Raw genomic sequence first — 7296 nt, 5'->3', positions numbered from 1 at the left:
GTTTATTTTGTCTTTTACATGCAGAGTTCTTAAATCATGCAGTCCTATCTATTAATTTTAATTTCAAAACTGTTTATTATACTTGCAAACTTAGAAATTCATGCTGTCTCCAAAATTTTACTAAAAATTTTACTCTTATCCTTCTGTATAACATATTCAAATATATGTATTTTTGCTTATACTCTAAGCTAAAAATCCAAATTGTTTTTTCAAGTTGCTGACTTGTTTGCCCCAACACCACACGTCAAAGGAAATGAAAGTTTTGGGGTTTTTTTAAAGATTTTATTTATTTATTTATTTGACAGAGACACAGCGAGAGAGGGAACACAAGCAGGCGGAGTGGGAGAGGGAGAAGCAAGCTTCCCATTGAGCAGGGAGCCCGATGCGGGGCTCGATCCCAGGACCCTGGGATCATGACCTGAGCCAAAGGCAGACACTTAACCACTGAGCCATCCAGGTGACCTGGATATGAAAGTTTTAAATAAACACTAGTACCTTGGTTGAATATTGCTTGTGTGCAAGTAACAAAAACATTGCTCAACTTCATTAAGCAAAACCATCCAACAGTAAATGGCTGAAAGTAGTGATTTAAGGGAAAGGATAAAGAGTAAAAGAGCATCTTTTGGAATTTAGGATCAGTGAATGTAGTCAGATATCACAGGGACTGGAAACAAATGAAAACACTGTCATGAACCACAACTACCCACTTCTCTTTCTCTGGGGTGACACGCTGTCTTCAACCTGTTCCTCTGAGTAGGTCTGCCTGATTCTTCTGCTCCATCTATATTGCACCCAAACCTGGCTATCCCTGCCCTATCCTCAGGTTCACGCCTGTTGTTAAATAACTTGTTGTTAAATAACCCAGCCTCTCTATCCCCTTGATTAAGGGTTGGTGGAACAACAGCCCTTTGAAAAGGCCTCAGTTAATGAGGCATTTATTTACTCCTGGTCCAGGCATTTATTTACTCTGGCTCTGGTTGGAGCCAGAGCCACACGTGGGTGCAGCTCTTACAGTGGGGAACACGTCAGAGCAGAATGCAGGGGTGAGGCAGGCACCACATAGTCCATCTACTAAAACCACTGAGGAGGTGATTAAAGATGTGATTAAAAGGCTGCTTTTAATGGTTTACACTGTTTCTAGGAGAGCACCTAACAAATAATGTTATTATATATTAGGTGAACCAGTAATAAATCTACCACACAAAGCATACATATTTGTGTTTGTTATTATATCTCGGTTTATTACACAGATGTCTTATTTTGACACGAATGCTAACTTCTATAATTATATAATTTTTATAAATTAAAATCCCTTTTAAATAAAACCACATGAATATTTAATAAGTGATCTCGGGCGCCTGGGTGGCTCAGTCGGTTAAGCATCTGCCTTCGGCTCAGGTCATGATCCCGGGGTGCTGGGATCGAGTCCTACATCGGGCTCCCTACTCTGCGGGAGGCCTGCTTCTCCCTCTCCCACTCCCCCTGCTTGTGTTCCCTCTCTCGCTGTGTCTCTCTCTGTCAAATAAATAAATAAAATCTTTAAAAAAAATAAAAATAAAAAAAAATAAGTGATCTCTAAGATATCTTTTGCTAAAATATTTTTTATTCTAGATCTACACTTTGTCATCTTGCTACATGTTAAATTACTTCTTTTAGGTAAACAAACCAAGACAATATATTTTTTTCTTTACAGCTGATTAGCCAAATATGTCCTATTAATTTTCATTAAAGTATTAAATTTAGTGTCTGCTATTTATATATTTTTCTTTCTTCTTTTTTGAGTGAAACAGGAAAAACTTTTCTGTTTCTGTATGGAGAGACAGACCAAAAGTGACATTTCCAAGTGGGTTTCTGAAAATATGTATATTGTTTTGTCAATGAATACCAAAAGAATTGCCTGTGATTTATTCTAAGACCTGTGATATCAAATTTCCAAAGAATTCCAGTAGAAAGAGATAGAAGGACAATCAATTGGTATTTATAGGATTGAAGTATTTTGTTGAAGTAAAAATATTTTAGTCCGTAACCTCTTGCTGTTTATTCCATAGTTATTCTCTAATGTGACATACAAGATTCAGAACTTCTCCCTTTGTCTTTAAAAGTTTTTGCTGTTTATTTTGCCCTTCAAACACGCAGCTATCTCTTAGGATAGGTAGGCACATTTTAACACACTGTACTAAAATCATATTTGAGAAATGTTATTTCTACAAACATACAATAGGTTAGTGACTATAAAAAGAAAATCCTTCAAAATGCAGGTCTGGCCCTTTTGTTTATTGGCAACTTGAGTGTTCCTGAAACATATTTCTGTAACATGCCATCATATGCAAATGGAAAGAAACATTAGCTACCAACAGTGAACCCTTTCTGCGGGGTATCAATATGCATTAAAATCCATATAAAATACAAAACAGATGGGGGGTGCTGGCATTATAGAATCTTTTGCTAGATTAATCTAATGTTGTTAATATATTTATGTCAATATATTACTTCTGGCCCATAAGAGAGTTCTGAATTATTTATTCTGTTTAATTTTTTTAAAACCTTCAATGTTTTCAAATCCCCCCCCCCTTTTTTTTTTCTGGGACCTGTGTCTGGCTGATACTAAATAGTTGGTAAATTTAGGGGATTAGAACCAGTATCTTCAGCTTTGTTTTTATTGGGCCCATACAAAATGAGTTAACTTGGGGTGCCTGGGTGTGCAGTCTGTTAGGCATCCAAGTCTTGGTTTCGGCTCAGGTTGTGATCTCAGGGTTGTGAGATTGAGCCCTGCATTGGGCTCGCTGCTCACTGTGGAGTCTGCTTGAGACTCTCTCTCCCTCTCCCTCTGTCCCTCCTGCCCCACTCCCTCTCTCTCTCTTTCACTCTCTCTCTCCCTCTCAAATAAATAAAAGTTAAATTAAAAGTTAAAAAAAAGAATAAGAAACAAAATGAGTTAACTCATCTATATTGGTATTTGAGAAAAGAATGTACAATAATCCAGGAGCAAGAAACAGATTCTAGAGCCAAATATAATTACTTGTTAATTGTAACAATGGCAGCGAGAAGAATTGGCTGAGGGTAGTCCTTTAAGTCAGACTCTCTCAACAGCATTAAGAGCAGAATTTAAGAACTGTAACTAATTAACCCTGTGTAAGCCAAAGATCTATACAAAGCTACTGGGAAACTCAAAGGGAATATTTGCACACCAGGAAATTCCAAACAACAAACTCCAGCCAGGAATGCACAGACACCTTAAGTGCATGAAATGAATGAGGCACCAAAGTCAGCATGTGCAAGTGGTCAGAAGTGCTGAAATCCTAGCTGTAAAGTAAATACAAACACACAGCCAAAGAATCTGTGGCAGGACTAATAAGGAGTCATTGAAAATTTGATAAATTTGACCACATAAAGGCCAACCTTTGAAGTTAAAATTGCCCAATAAATAAAATTGAGAATCAGAGACAAACCAAATAAATTACTTGCAACATATCTGTCAAAGTATCATTATTCTTGGTGTACAATTTGCTGTTCAAATCAATAAGAAAAAGATGAACACCAAAGTAGTAAAATAGTTAAAGGCATAAAGAGAAAATTAATCCAAAAATGGAGAAAAATAAATTTACATGGCAAATCAATATGTGAAAATCTTCAATCTCAATACTCAAGCAATACAGTTTTTAAAACAATGAGTTTCAATGCTTTACTTCTCAAGTTTTAGAGAGATTTAAAATGTGTTAACACCAGTGTTGATGGTCTACAGGGAAAAAACTGTTATATACTACTGTTAAGAGTGTTACTTTATGAAAAGCTATTTGGTAATATATACCAAAATCCCTAGTGTAATTTACCATTTAAATTCTAGGAATTTACTGGGAAAATATCCATTGAAAAATACAAAGACTTAGCTGCAAACTTGTTATTCTACCCATTACTGATAAAAATAGATATATCCTAAATATTCAACAATAAATTATGGTATATACATACAATGAAAAAAAATATTAAAAATATTAAAAATGATGCCCTAGAATAATTAAGATGGAATGATGTTTCCAAAGAACATGTTACTATGTGTATATTGGTGCCCGTAATTCCTTTTCGTAATAGCCTGTGAGCATACAATTCTGGTGTAATCAGCACTTGTGTCCATAATTTCCATTCAACTCAGAACTTTCTTTAAACACAGAAAAAAGACAATGGTGTTTTAAGAAATACAAACAACCATATATCCCTATCATAACCTTTCTTACTTACTTTACTTCCCTGTATGAGCTAACTACTTATGCTGAAAATAATATAGAAGGAAAGGAAAAGACAGGGCAACCCATAGTCCCTTTCACCTTTCAGTTCTTCCTGAGTAATGAGTAAGCCAAAGGTAGAAAGTGTTGTTGGAATGTATGCATACCAAGAAGTGGAATAGAAGTGATGAGGGAGCAGAAGGCTCCTGAGGACAAAGCACAAGCTGACACCCAGCAACCTCCCCCTATTCCCTCCCACTACTGGGTGGGATATGTGTGACATTCCTCCAGGAAGCTCCCAACTATCTTAATGTTAAGGCCTTACTAGAGGGAAAAATAACCTTAACTTGACAATGACAAGGCCTTCAGTATCTTGTAGGTCCTCTTTAGCACATGAAAGTTCTTTTGAAAACCTACCATTTTCCTTACCTCCCCGCCCAACCCCATAGTATATATTCAGCCACCCCTCACAACCCCAGTACGGCAGCTCTTTCTGCCCATGGGTCTTGTCCCCATGCTTTAATAAAACCACCTTTTTGCACCAAAGATGCCTCAAGAATTCTTTTTTGGCATCAGCTCAGGACCCCACCCCATCAAACCACACCTATATTCCAAAACCACATCAGAAGCAGTTGAGTTTGGTTTATGCAGAGTTTCCACTACCCAGGCAAGAATGAAATACATATGCATGTGATGAAGGAACAGAAGGCAAGCTGAGGGCAAAGCAGAAGTTGACACCCCACCCCCCACCCCCCCAGACGGGATGGATGTGACATTTCCCCTGCACTCCTGGCTGCCCTAAAGCTAAGGAAAGGAAAAACAAATAGTTAACTTATAGAGATCACAAAGGGCAAGACATGAGTCTTCCTCAGTTTACAAATGTCTTAGCAATCTACAAGAACAAAGCATTTCTATCAATAACTTAGCTTCCAGAAGGAAATGTAGATACAATTAAATGTACTTATAACCTGCAGCCCATTGACAGATAGTTAAAGCAGGCAGAGTATAATGTTCTTCCAGGAAGTTCCCAACTATCTTAATGTTAATGCCTTGCTAGAGGGAAAAACAACCTTAACCTGACAATGGCAAAGCCTCTATCCTGCGAATCTTCTTTAACATATGAAAAACTTTTTGAAACCTCCCTTTTCCTTACCTCCCCAACCCCATAGTATATAATCACCCACCCCTCACAACCCTGGTGCAGCAGCTCTTTTCTGTCCACAGGTCCTGTCCCCACGCTTCAATAAAACCACCATTCTGCACCAAGACATCTCAAGAATTCTTTCTTGGTTGTTGGCTCTGGACTCCACCCCACCTCATCTCACCTATATTCCAAAACCATATCACATGTACCAGCTACAAAATAGGAACTGTATCATTTCAATGACTAGGCATAAGAGTTAAATGTCTTAATATTTCATTTAAAGCTGGTCTTGCATAATATAAAGGTGAATGCTAAAATTCATGCTAATAATTTTAAATTTTAATTTTTCTTTACTCATAATGGCATTAAACAGAAAATAAAAACACCATGACAGATCTAAAGACCTTAAAATAGGAAAATGCCTCATATTTTAATATTTTTGATGGCACTTTTACCTGCTTTTTGAACAAGAGATCCCAGATTTTAAAATTTCATTTGGCTCCACAAATTATGTAGCAGTCCTGACTAGAAGAAGTTTTAGTTTTTGTTTTTGTTTATATATATTGTTTCACAATTTTTGCTCAGTTGGAATATGCTGCCAGGAAGTTTAAGACAGCCCAAAAATGGCACTGGCTTCCTTTCACTACAAGAGATTAAGAAGATCATATACTATTACAGTTAAAGAACCACCCATCTAACACCTTTAATTTATAGATAAGAAACCTAGAGTTATAAAAAACTTCCAAACAGCAACCCCGTACCTGAACAGAATTGAATATATAGGAGGCAGGAGGATCCTAGCCCTTTTGAAATGTTTGTATTTTGGAATATTTATTACAGCAGTAAATGCATATGTTAAAAAAGAAAGAAAAGAAAAGAAAAGAAAAAAGAAAAGAAAAGAAAGAAAGATCTAAAATCAATAAGTAAGTTTCCAGCTTAGGAAATTAGGGGAAAAAAAAAAGAGAGAGAGAATATTAAATCCAAAGTAGGGGGGGAAAGGAAATAATAAAAAATTAGAGCAGAAATCTTTGAAATTGAAAACTGGAAATCAATAGAGAAAATGAACAAACTCAAAATCTAATTCTCCGAAAAGATCAATATTAAAAATTGATAAGCCATTAGCCAGGCTAACTAAAAAGAGAGAGGAGATACAAATTACTAATATCAGAAATGAAAGAGGAGAAATTACTACAGATCCCATGGACATTAAAAGGATAATAAAGGATTTCTATGAATAACTCTATGCCACATATTTGATAACCTACATTAAATGACCAATTCTTTGTAAAAGACAATCTGCCAAACCTCACATGTGAAGAAACAGAGGATCTGAACAGACTAAATCTATTAAAGACATTGAATCAAAAATTAATTATCTTAAAAAAAGGAAACACCAAGTCCAGATGGGTTCACAGGTAAATTCTATCAAACAGTTAAGTTAGAAATTATACAAATTCTTTACAATCTCCTCCAGAAGATAGAAGCAGAGGGAATACTTCTTAATTCATTCTGCAAGGCCAGGATTACCTTAATACCAAAATGAGACAGACATTACAAGAAAATTATAGACCATTATCTCTCATGAACATAAATTCAAAAATCCTCAACAAAATAGCAAATCAAATCCAACAACATATAAAAAGGATTCTACACCATGACCAAATGTTATTTTTACTAGGCCTGCAAGCTGGTTGAATGTTTGAAAATCAATTATTATACTCCATCATTTCAACAGGCTAAAAAGAAAAATAAGATGGTCATATCAGTGGATTCAAGGGAGACGAACCATGAGAGACGATGGACTGTGAAAAACAAACTGAGGGTTCTAGAGGGGAGGGGAGTGGGAGGATTGGTTAGCCTGGTGATGGGTATTAAAGAGGGCACATTCTGCATGGAGCACTGGGTGTTATGCACAAACAATGAATGATGGAA

Source organism: Mirounga angustirostris, unplaced genomic scaffold (assembly GCF_029215605.1).
Source record: "Mirounga angustirostris isolate CCGP_5_RB_7025 unplaced genomic scaffold, mMirAng1.0.hap1 SCAF_10, whole genome shotgun sequence".
Classification (NCBI taxonomy): domain Eukaryota; kingdom Metazoa; phylum Chordata; class Mammalia; order Carnivora; family Phocidae; genus Mirounga; species Mirounga angustirostris.
The sequence above is the reverse complement of the archived record's forward strand: the minus strand, read 5'-3'. Positions refer to the sequence as shown.